At 41.0% G+C, this 12,556-nt stretch overlaps 1 long non-coding RNA gene across 1 annotated transcript; it reads left to right on the top strand.

Annotated features, from left to right (window-relative positions):
- The first annotated feature begins 6,681 nt into the window (after nt 1-6,681).
- On the top strand, nt 6,682-10,466 carry LOC121143766. The gene is made up of 3 exons (XR_005881092.1): nt 6,682-6,793; nt 7,734-7,866; nt 10,211-10,466. It is a non-coding gene; the product is annotated as an uncharacterized LOC121143766 (long non-coding RNA).
- Nucleotides 10,467-12,556: the final 2,090 nt, after the last annotated feature.

Raw genomic sequence — 12,556 nt, 5'->3', positions numbered from 1 at the left:
CTTGCCTGCATTCCAGTGTGTTCTGTTCCCAGTTTATACCTTAAAAACATTCAGAATAAGTGTGACTGGACACATAACGGTTTTCAAATTTTGATATAATATTCTTTATTCTTATTTAAATAAAGATGTTTGGAATGAAATAGAATTCATACATATCAATTTACTTTTAAAAAATTTGAGAAAACTGTATCTAAAGAGAAACAAATTTTGTGGGATTTATTTAAGTTTATTTTGTTTATGTGTATGTGCCTGTGTCTGTATGAGTATATGCCAAGTGTGTACGGATTTCAGGGAGGCCAGAGGAGGGCGCTGGATCCCCTGAAGTGGGAGTTATGGGTAGTTGTGAGCTACCTGATGTGTGTACCAGGAACTGAATTCAGGTCTTCAACAAAAGTAGTATGTGCTTGTAACCAGTGAGCTTCTCTGTAACCACAAGAAGAAAATGTGAACTATGAATTTACTGTTCATCCTAGATACTTTTGGTAGAGGCTGGATATAACAGAAATGATACTCATGATGGGGATGCACTTGATGAATGAATGTTAACTGAGTTTTGGCAGACTGAATTAATGTTTATAGTACTTCCTTATGCTTTCATAGGGGTACTATGTATATGTACCTTTACCATGGCTTTGTGGTGGACAAATAATAATTGCCCATTGTATTAACATTCTGCTACTACAATAAAATGCCTGATGTAATCAAATGGAAAAGAGGAAAGGTTCAGTTACCTTACCATTTTGGAGGCTTCAGTCCATGAACAGTCAGCACCATTGCTTTCATGCTGTGGTATAGAGGAATTCCAATCACCTCAGAGTTTGTGGGGAAAGGAACAGAGAAAGTAAACCTAGTTCCACAGTTCCCTTTGACAGCATGACCACGTAAACCTATAAATTGCCATTAGGCCCCACCTAAAAGTTTCACCATCTTCACACAGTTCCATGCTTGGAATTAAGCCTTTAATCCAGGAGCCTTTGAGTGGCATTAAATATACAAATTATAGTACCTACTTTTTGACTTTAGGCTTAGCCACTTGACTTCTTTTGGTCAGTGGGAAGGCCTGTGAAATGATCCACAGGACAAGAGCATGCAGCAGGTAGACACGCCCCCCTGGCTCAGCATATAGGATAAACATGTGGAAGAGAACAGTCTACAGCCAAGGATGATCTAAACCAGAGCCATATATATAGTCACAGTACCCCTACCTCCTCAGGTGTGGTATAAATTTACAGACACCACTGAGCTTTGGAGCAGTTTATTGAACAGAATTATTGTAGTGGTAGTGGACTCTTAGCAGAATGTCACCTCCTTTGAGGGTAGCTTTCTAGCCATCAGAAGTGGATTCATCTCCATCTCCTGACAACTGGCTGGCCCTTGAGACTGAAGAGCAAAGCTTAGGCAGTGATCACCCCTGGATCTCCTTTCTTTCTCTGTACCCTAATTGTTTTATTGACTCTTTTTGAGTTTTCTACTGGCATAGTTTCATTAATTAATGGGTTTCATAAGAATATCAGTATTTTGAGTATATTTATTATCTAAACCTTCCCTCCCCTCCTCCATCCCGTTTTCCTCTTCTACTACTTCATTCCTTTCCCCAGGCTCCCCCTTCTACATACATCTCTATAAAATCTGGAATGGACAAATGGGAGAAACATATGATATTTGTCTTTCTGAATCTGGTTTATTTCAGTTAATATTATGATCTTCAGTTACATCATTTTGCATGAAATGAAACTTTATTCTCTTCATGGCTAAGGGAAACTCTGTTGTGTCACGACAGTACCTTTTCTTTACTCTTTCATCTGCTGATGTGTCCTCCTCCTAAAAGTGACTGGGATAAACCACATTCAAACACTGTCGTGATTATTGCACAAATATTTCCACATTTCTAAACGATTTGTTCAGACTGTGATGGGTTAGCCTCTGTTTTATTGAGATCATCACTGAATTCTACTACGGAGAAAGGAGATACAATTCTGCTGTCATCACATTTCTGTAGCCACACTTCTCTCTTCTGGATCCTGCATCCTATTGTCCTTTTTGTTTGTTTGTTTTGTTTTGTTTTGTCTTTGTTTGTTTGGTTGGTTGGTTTTTGGTTTTTTGAGACAGGGTTTCTCTGTATTGTTTTGGAGGCTGTCCTAGAACTCACTCTGTAGACCAGGCTGGCCTCAAACTCACAGAGATCTGCCTGCCTCTGCCTCCCGAGTGCTGGGATTAAAGGAGTGTGCCACCAATGCCCAGCTCCTATTGTCAATATACTAGAGAATACAGAGTAAATTCTGTATAAACAGTTGTGTATAAACAGTTGTTTTGGTAATTTGTATAAGTAATGATTGACTGGAAAAAGGTATATATATATACTCAGAAGTGATATTCTAAAAACATATTCTTTTGAGACAGTGCCTCACTCTATAACCTTGGCTGGCCTAGAACTCACTTTATAAAATAGACTAGCCTGGAACTTACAGAGATCTGATTGCTTCTGTCTCTAGAGTTTTAGGATCAAAGGCATGCACCCTATGTCCTTACAATCATGATTTAAAATATTTTTGATGTAGAGTTGGTTGAGCCTATAGATGTATAACTGGCAGGTTGGGGGACAGCGGGGCTTGGTTGAAAGACTGAAATGTGACCCTCTGCAGTCTTTGCTTTCAGGCTGGCCAGTCTCAGATCTTCTGTTTAGAGATGGAAAAAAGGCTGTCAATACAGGAAAGAGGGCCTATGGGAGTGAGAGACCCTCCATATTCAGTGTCTGCGGTCCTGCTATATGGGGTCATGGCTGGAACCCAGGTTACAAGCCCTTCTGCTGGAGGAAAGGCATGTAGGACCCAGCTACTCAGAATACATAGCCCTCCTGCTTTCTGCCCACTCATTCCCCCAGACTTCAGAACTGACTTAGTCTTTTCAGGGCCTGTGATGCCCAAGATTTTTTGTTTTGTTTTGTTTGTTTGTTTATTTGCCTGTTTTTTCTGTTGGCTTTCACCCTACTAAGCTACTCAGTTTCAGTGTCTGCCTTTTTGATAAGTCACTTGAACCCTTGTTTTCTGTCGCCGTTTCTGTCATCCACATTTTAAGGTTTCACCTACTTCAGCCCCTTCCACTTTTTTGTTCCACTATCATTTGAGCAAATTTTGAGTATGTTCATGATGCCTATACATGACTGGAACTCCATGATGAGGCAGAAAGGTTACTAAATACACCAGTGTTTCCCCCAAAATCAAGTTAGTGGTGTAGGATGAAGGCTGTCAAATTCAACAACAACCCTTCCCAACCAGGTTAAGTGGTGTAACATGAAGGTTTCTAAATATGTCAATGACCCTACCACCTACTTGTTATTTCAGACTGGGGAAAATATCCATCCGGTTTCTTTTAGATGGTTTGAAGGCTGTAACACATTCACTCTGCCCCCTCCAAACTTTAGTTCAAGATACTTGTAATCTAATCATTTCCTTGCTCATGTTTTCTGGTCAAAGGACCAACTTCTTGCAGAACATGTGAATGCTAGAGAAGGGACAGGTGAAATTCCCTTTACCTAAGATGTTGCCTCAAACCAAAATGTCAATTAATTATACAATATTACTTTAAAATCCAAACCACTTATTCGATTCATATAAAATAAGCTACATATTAGTTATTTGACATACATGCCAAGTTTAATTATTATATAATTTCAATTTACCCATTGTCTTAGTTAGGATTTCTATTACTGTGAAGTGACACCATGACCACAGCAACTCTTTCAAAGGAAAACATTTAATTAAGGTGGTAGCTTACAGTTTCAGAGGTTTAGTCCATGGTGGGACATGGTGGCATGCAGGCAGACATGATGCTGGAGCTGAGAATCCTACATCTTGATCCAAAGGCAACAGGAAGGTTTTGCTTTAGTTAATCATAGTCTATTCATCAGCTCTCACTGAGCAGACACCACAGATTCTTCACTCAAATGCCCAAGGAAGTGGTGCCTAGCACAAATCAGTATTAAAAAAACATTTTTGTGTGCCTAAAAGGCTTGACTCCAAGGAGAAGGAGCAACTTCACCTCCAAACCATGGGGTTAGGTGTTCAGTGTATACCAACAAGGAGTAGCATAGGTCACTCTGAGGCAGATGAGGCTAGATTCCCTTGATTCTTTGCGTGCTGCATATTTTCTGTCAGCTTGACGCACACTAACTAACTTCATCTGAGAGGAGGGAACCTCAAGTAAAATGCCTCCACAAGGTCAGGATGTACACAAGACTTCGGGGCATTTTATTAATTAATGGTTGGTAAAGAGAGGGCCCAGCCAATTGTGCATGGGGCCATTGCTGGGTGGTGGTACTTGGTTCTATAAGAAAACAGGCTGAGCAAACTATGGGGTGTAAGCCAGCAAGCAGCATTCCTCCATGGTCTCTACATCAGTTCCTGTCTCCAGGGTCCTGCCTGTTTTGAGTTCCTTTTGATAATGAACTATGATGTGGAAGCAGAAGTTTCCTCACCAAGTTGCTTTGGTCATCATGTTTCCTTACAGCAATAGTGACCCTAACTAAGACACTTGGTAAGAGAATTCAGGACCTGGGAGTTTGATCTTTCGAATGCTACAAGACTTCATACAGTTTTGTCTCATCAGAATTTCTACTCACACCCCTGAAGACTTCTACTTTGAAATGACCCTGCCCGCATGAGACCTAACCACAGTCTAAGTGACTGTATTTTTCCTCAGCCACATCCAGGGCAGTCCTTGTCTGGTTAAGATACTGAATACAAACCAATTCTGCTTGGTGCCTGGTGTGATCTGTACATGGTCATATTATCAGCCATTCCCACACAAATGCATCCTTGAAATCTGACGAGCTAAAGTTTGCACTGAACTAAACTTGCTCAGGACTGAAACGCCTAGCTTAAAGCCTTAAGCCCCTGGACCTCTAACTATGATCACAGAGTTCATAAGGTCTTTGCAAAAGCAATCAAATTAAAATGAATTCAGTGGGAAAAGCTCTAGTCCAATGGAACCAGTGTCCTTTAGAAGTGGGGACACTTACACAGAGGTGAGCATACAAAGGAAAGTGCCATATGAATGTGTAGATGACTCTCCATCTATCAGCTAAGGAAAAAGCCCTGGCATGGAAATGTCCTTCCTTTACGGCCCCAGGGCAAACCTGCCTTGATTTAAACCTCTAGGTTCCAGAAAAGCAGGACAATACATCTAACATATTTATAATACCAAGTCTGTGGTGCCTGTACTGATGCTATGAAGGGACCCAATGGCTACTCTGTCCCAAAAGAGGTAGCTTGCCCCAGCTAAGGAGGGTGGTTTCAAGGAAACATAACTAGCAGACACTGTCTTTTCCTGAGTACTCAGAAGATTTTCTTCTGCATTCCATGGGTTGTGTGCTCACATGAAGGCCTTTGCTCCGCACACTCTTGGTGGACTCTTGAAGCTGAAGGCAATCGTTTCTAGGAATACAGCTACTCCGAATCCTCATACAGGTTCTCCAACTTTCTCCAAGAAAATGATACCTCGCCTTTCTATTACCTTGTCCAATGGAGACAGTGAACAGGCCAGCATTCACTAAGTGATTTGACAATTTTGTTCTTTCTATGTGTCCATTACCCGCTTAGATCTTAGGGAAGGGACACACACCTGAGAGAAACATTTTCTGCAGTTTCCTTGCAGTACTAGGAGACAGGTGACAAGGCACAGACTATTTATGGGAAGTCTTTCTTGGACTGAAGGGAGTAGAGGAGTCTTGCTTTTTCTGCAGGTGAAGGTTCTACAGGGTAAAATATTCCATCCTCAACAACACTGATGCTTTCAAAATGGAAATAAAAGAACTCAAAATTTCCAAGAGGATCAATTTCTCTACCGCCTGTCTCTGGGGGTCTGTACTTGAGCTTGGACAGTGTAGCGCCAGCATGCCATTCCTTATTATCACTCTCCCTTTGAGATTTGGGAATCAGTTCAGGGACTGCTCAACCGTCTTGTACCTTACTTCATCCACTGCGCCTATGCGTCTTGTCTCCCTGAAGGAGTATACCGCTCATTCCCTGTCCACCACCAGTATTGCCTTTTTTCCACTCTCTAAGCCCCAGGTGTACCTTGTTGTTAGAGTGATTATAAGTGGGGTCAAGGTCATCTTGCAGAGAGCCAGAGTCTAGTTCCCAGCACTCACAACTGCCTGGAACTCCAGCTCTGGAAGATCCTCTCTCCTCTTTTGACACCTGCCCTCACATGTACATACCTATTCACCCCCACTACACATAAGTAAAACTCCAATAAATCTTAGAAAGACGTATGTTAACGAATACAGGCAATGCTGTCTTCTACAGGTAGGAGAGAGGTTTTCACTTCACTACAGTTTTCTGCAGAAGGTTGTTGTTGAGTACGTTCAGACTTAGAAGTCTGAGTTCCACCATAGTCACCTTAAGAATAAAGGAACTGCAAGCCTCAGATACCCTAAGAGAGTCCCCTTGCTGTTTTCGAGTGTTTTGATAGATTCGGTACTTAGAATACGCTTGACTACAAGCCTATGAAAGATCACAGAATATTCTAACGCCGCTTTTCTGATTTCTGTTCCATTTTCGGAGCTCCTCCGAGAGTCCCTGGATGGAGATGGAATGAGCCCTGGTGTTCTGCAAGCTGCAGGAAGAATTCAAGGCAGGGCAGTGGAGGGTTAGGAGCAGCGGCGCAGCAGGAGCCCGGGGCAGCGCTTGCCGGTTTCCTCCCGGGCTTCGGCGGTGAGCAGCGGCGGGGTGGGTGTTTATGCGCGTCCTAGCAACCGCATGCACCGGTGTACCGGTGCCTGGCGACACTGCAGGTGAGTGGCAGCGATGGCGTGCACCGCGATGGGGCTCGCAGCCTGGATTTCCTTCGGGCCTCTCTGTCTCTTTCGTCTCTTCCCCGTTGCTCTGCGTCCCTCTTGGTCCCACTGTGGTGCCTCTTCAACCCGCTCAGATCTTTCTCTCACCCTTTCCTCAGCCTCCCCAGTCCCTCTGAGGTCTTCTTCCTACCTCTTTCATCCTCTAGGTTCCTCTCCCTTCACTTGCTTTCCTGCTGCCCATGAGCTGGCCTTCCCCTCCTCCTTTCCTGTCCCTTCCCAGTCTCCCAATGTGGTCCCCCTCTGCCCTCTGCTTGGCCTTCTGCTCTCACCTTGACCTTCTCTACCCACCGCCCACCGCCCACCGCCCACCTCTTTCTGCACCTCCACCACCACATCAGGGCACTCAGCGCTCCAGCCTCCTGCTAGGGTTTGAAATGTGCCCCCTCTGTACCTTGGTCCTTGTATTTTCATACCACAGGGTCGAGTTAAATCGCACCTTGTTCATCAGTTCTGAAACTCCTTTTGCTGCTTTTGCTGAGTATTTTTTTCATGCACAGAGTAGCCACTCATGCCTGGCTCTCCATAGACGATACACTTGGAGATTTACGTAGTCTCTCAGAGAACTGGATTTGTTACAAAGATTATTTTCAAAATTGTTGCGTTTTGTTAATAATAGAGGGAGCTCGGAGGGTAGCATAAAAGAAAAATTCTATTAGTTAAGAAAACTAGTAACTAGTCATTACAATTTTGCAAATACACACGTATATTTTCCCTTCTAACTCTGAACTTTTCTTAGAAACATTAATTCAGAGATATGTGTCGTGTATTTGCTATAGCCGTTAAGGTTAAAAAAACTAATGGATTGCCGATAATGGGGCTGGGGGACACTATAGTAGTTGTTTGTTTGAACATCACCTGTTTTCTTTTTTCCCCTAAGAGTACTGCTCTTGCTTTCGGGATTGTCCCAGAGTCTAAGGCATTCTTAGGGCTCCAGCTAATGTGCTATAGAGGTTGTCCATTGCTGGGCTCCTTGTCGTTGAATGAGAAAAGGAATCTACATAGATTTAAATGTGAGTTGAATTTACATTTCTATAAAATTTATCATTAGCAAAAGAACTCTCTGCACGTCTTAGTTCCTTTTAAAGTGTCTTCTAAGAAGTCCCCAGAGTGTGGCCTGACTGCCACAGTCATGTGTAATCTATCATTTCTCTTTAGAAAGAGTGAAGGGAAGAAACGGTGCAGACACTGTGCATACACGTTCTGAAGCAAGGGTTATACTTACAATTAAATAGAGGCAGACTGTACACTGAAACTCTTCTAGATAGACAAAGCATTTGCACATTCTATTGTTTATACTTAGTCTCAGAACACTAGGAAATGAAAGTGTCAGGCACACATGCTCATGCATTTGACACCAAAGCATTTTCCTTTAACTAGCAAGAGAAATCACAGAAAAATCCGTACATTGCATTTTGCCTTAACTAACCCCCCTTGTGTGTGTGTGTGTGTGTGTGTGTGTGTGTAGAGGAGAGAGAGAATGAGAGAGAGAGAGAGAGAGAGAGAGAGAGAGAGAGAGAGAGAGAGAGAGAGAGAGAGAGAGAGAGAAAGCAGAAAGCCTGAAGGGACAGAGACTCACAGGGAAGTGATTTTCTACAACACCTAGATATTGTAACAAATACCTGTAATGACACCTTAGTGTTTTAAAACCAAGAGTACAGATAATAAATAACCTTACATAGGTAATATAATTTTAAACACAGGTAATGCTCTGTGAGGGAAAAGAATTGTAAATGTTTAGGCATCATTATACAGACTATCTTAAGGAGTTATCCATCGTGAGATGGAATTACCTGAATGTGGTATATCTCTAAACTCAGGATGACACCAGTGTGTCAGAATGGAACTTAAATTTTGTGGCTGACATTGTCATGGTAGTGTGATTTCACAAGGCATCTGAGCTCTTGACTAAAACTCCATGTAGAGCAAAGTATGCAAACGTTGGTTTCAGTTATATGACATTTTCAATCCTGAGATATCCAGTGTGCATTAAAACTGTGAAAAGTTTTTTTGTGACTTTCCTAAAGTCGAGGGAGATTTTTAGGCTGTGGTATTGCTTATCGGGAGTTTTCCAAATACTAAAGATTTTCCTCAGAGTTCTTCCTGCTGGGCATTCTTAGGCATAAGAAGAATATTTGTATCCTTGGCACTCACCACTAAATGCCAACAATGTCTCTTCCTGTCATTTGGTGACTATGAACAGACATGTCTATAGTGTTACTGCCCTGCATCCCAGCAGGAAATGGTCCTCTGGAGAGAACTGCAGGACTCCTGTTATTGGATTTCAAATTTTAATATGACGCAGAAAGTAGAATCTCCACTATTGTGTCAAACCTTGTGTTTCAAAGCCTTTGTTAAAATGACAGATAAGAAAAGATTGCTTATTTGTATTTAATTTTATGACCATCTGATATTCTGGAGGGAAGTTTTAACAGTCAATGGCATTACAAAATATAGATGACCTTTAAACAATACTATCATTGTTAATAAGTTGTTACTTTGTTCTTATTTAATGTTTCAGATAGTCATTTTTTAAAAAGATCTCCTTTTACATACTAATTTCTGTTAAGCCAAAGTAAAATATTTTATTTTGATTTGTTTTAAATTTTCTTGCTACGCTATTTTGATAACAGTTTAGATAAATAGACTAAAAAGTCTCTGCTGTGTCCCTACTGTCACATACTCTTAAGAAAATAGATTCTATTTTGCACATGATCTACAAGCAGGGGATATGGGACTCCCTTAGATGTCCTGAATTGCACTTACTTTGGTCAAACATTAAGTATTTAATTCACAACAATTCACAATCCCACTTTGATCCTATTTTGCATTAACCCCAGAGGCATGTGAGAAACTTAAGACTCTTGGAAGAGGGCTTGTCTGCCTTCACTGCACCCGTGCAGACACTATTACTGTAGGAAAGTCAGAACAGCACATTTAGTTTAATTGCTTAATTCTAAATGATGTGTGGCTCAGATCAAATATGCACGTCTCACTCAAACCCCCAGCCTCCATCAGAGCTGGGAAGCAACACTCTTACTCTTACTGCCAACCTCCCCTGATTCTCTTTTTCCATTCTTGAAGTTCTCTTTTTGAGCTTTCTGTCCAGCTGTTCTTTTTCTTAGACTCTTGGAAATTACAAGACGTTATTAATTTTAGGGTAGGCTGATACTGGAAATTCCTTCAATATAAGTCAGTTTTATGTAGTGATGCTTAGCTGTTTTATTGCATTGAATAATGGTTAGATTGTTTAACAATATAGACTGTAAGTTGAATAGTACTAGTGTAAAATCTTGAAGATGAAAAAATGTTCATGTGAGAATGTGGAAGCCTCTAACTCCTTCTATTTTGCTGTAGTGCGTGTTCTGAGCTTGGCTCAGAGTATTAACAGACCCATGGGTGTGGCGTTGACCAGATCGGCACAGTGGACTGCTGAGGGGTACGGGACAGGAACCCTGGAGATCACCCCTCTGAACGAGTCAATATTGAATGAAATTACTAAGTTTATGGAGTCTTTTATTCATAAATATCCCCAAGAGGCAAAATTTGTTTTTGTAGAACCACTTGAGTGGGAAACAAATTTGGAGCCCTCAGCATTTGAATCAGGTTATATTGTCAGGTAAGCTAATTAATGGCTTCTAAAATTTAATAATAACTCTATTTAGATTTTTTACTGACTGGCTAAGGGGTTGGGCCTCATTAATAATCCCCAAAACTGGGGGTTGCAAAGTGGAGATACATAGAAAACTTAAAGATATTTCAGGTGGCAAAAAATGAGATTTATCTCATTTTTAATATAAATGTCATTTCTTTTTGATGGATGCATTTTCCAGATCTCAGTTTCCATTGTCTGATCCCTTTTCCTGCTCACCTTCCCAGTCATCTGTATGACCTTCTGGATATTAATAGTTCCTGGTTTGTGATGCCTGATATAGCCAAATCCTTATAGTATTTAACTATCTCATTCTCTAGGTTGACAAGAGGAGGGTGGAGAATTTTGCTCAATATAAGAGAAACGGACCCATGTTTTGTGCATAAGAGACATGTGTTTTGCTAATAATTCTACCCGTGATCCTTAAGGAGAAACTCTTAGGAAAGAGTCTTTCAGATATGAGATTTATAAAGATTCTGCCTCTAGCTCAAAGAGTGGGATATCAGTTCATCTCTTTTGGATATGTGTGTGTGTGTGTGTGCATGCTTATGTATATGAATATATAATAGCCAATATTAGATATGCATATATGAATCACTGTATGCTGTGTTTGAGTAGTAAGCAGGCACAGGTGTGTATTTACTTGAGGGAGCACTGTCACTTAGTTATGCAGCTTGGTCACTCTCTTTCCTGTGACCTGCCCCCTTTCGAGGTTTACTTTCTCTCTTAAAGACAGATCACATAAAAAGCAATTTCCGAGCTCACTGAAGCTCCTTGCAGATAGCTTTCCTCTTTCTCTTGGAATTATTTGGACAAGAAAGTCAAGATTTCATTTTCACAATTGCAAATCCATTCCTGAGCTGCACTGAAGAGCTCTTTAGTGCCATGTCTCCCTTTTCTGTAGTTTTGCATTTTTAATGGTGCGGTGAATATTTGCCAAGGGTCACTATCTGCCCTAGTGTTCCTCATTTGTAGATTACTGCCTAATTCTTGGTTACTTCCATTTAAGTTCAATTTTTTTTAATTTTGAAAGATAGACTCAGCTGCAAAACCAATTGGAAACACATTAACTACTTTGTACAAAGATGGTTTTACAGCAGATGACAGAAGAATTGTCATCATATCTGGCCTCTGCACTACTTATATGTGCCAAGTCCAAACATGACCACATCTGTCTTCTTAGTTGTTGGGTATGCAACACACTCCTCAAATGTGTCACTGTTTTCCTTTCTCTTGAATAAATTTTTTTACTTAGTTTCCATATGTAGTCTCTGCCTGCAGTCTTCCTGCATGCTGTCCCCTCCTAAGCCATACTTGGGCACTTTGATACATGTATATCTTGAAAACATCAGCTCCTGGATTATGTCATTTCTGTCAACTTTGTTGTGAAACTCTCTGCTTTTGCTGTTCATTGTTTTTGTTTTTGACCTTTACTGAAGCTGCCTTTGATGTTGGATGAGAGAGGCTCAGTAGTATCACTTACTGGGAACTAAACTGTGCTTCCTTGGCTCTGATGAAAACCAGATGGGTACTGACTGCCTTAACAAAGGCAAAATCTAATTTACAGATAAGACCTTGTTAATAACAGAAAATACTAAATGCTTCATGCTTAACTTCATCTCTTGTTTTACACACCAGCTTAAGGAATGTTCAACAGCCTATAGTCACTTTTCAGTTAGTGTGACAAAGTACTGGAGACAATCAACTTGAAGGAGGAAAAGTTTGTTTTGGCTCATGGTCTTTGACACTTTTCTTTCCACCCCATTTTGTTTTTGTTGTTGTTTTGTTTGTTTAGAACTGTGATGAGGTAGCAGAAGTATGTAGTGGAAGAATACCCTGTGGTATCTGGAAAGAAAAGAAAGAGTTGAAAGACACAAAGTCCCAGTTATCCCCCTCAGTGTCGTACCTCTGACACCTTAGTTTCCTTTCCTGTCACTGTGATAAAATACCTTGACAAAAGCAACTTAAGAGAGAAAGGGTTTGTCTGCCTCACAGTTGTAGGTTATAGTCTATTATGGAAGGGGAGTCAGACTGGCAGGAGGGAGCTGATC

The sequence above is a fragment of the Mesocricetus auratus genome, unplaced genomic scaffold (genome assembly GCF_017639785.1).
Source record: "Mesocricetus auratus isolate SY011 unplaced genomic scaffold, BCM_Maur_2.0 Super-Scaffold_100013, whole genome shotgun sequence".
NCBI lineage: Eukaryota > Metazoa > Chordata > Mammalia > Rodentia > Cricetidae > Mesocricetus > Mesocricetus auratus.
Note: the sequence above shows the minus strand (reverse complement) of the source record. Positions and strands in the feature narration are given on the sequence as shown.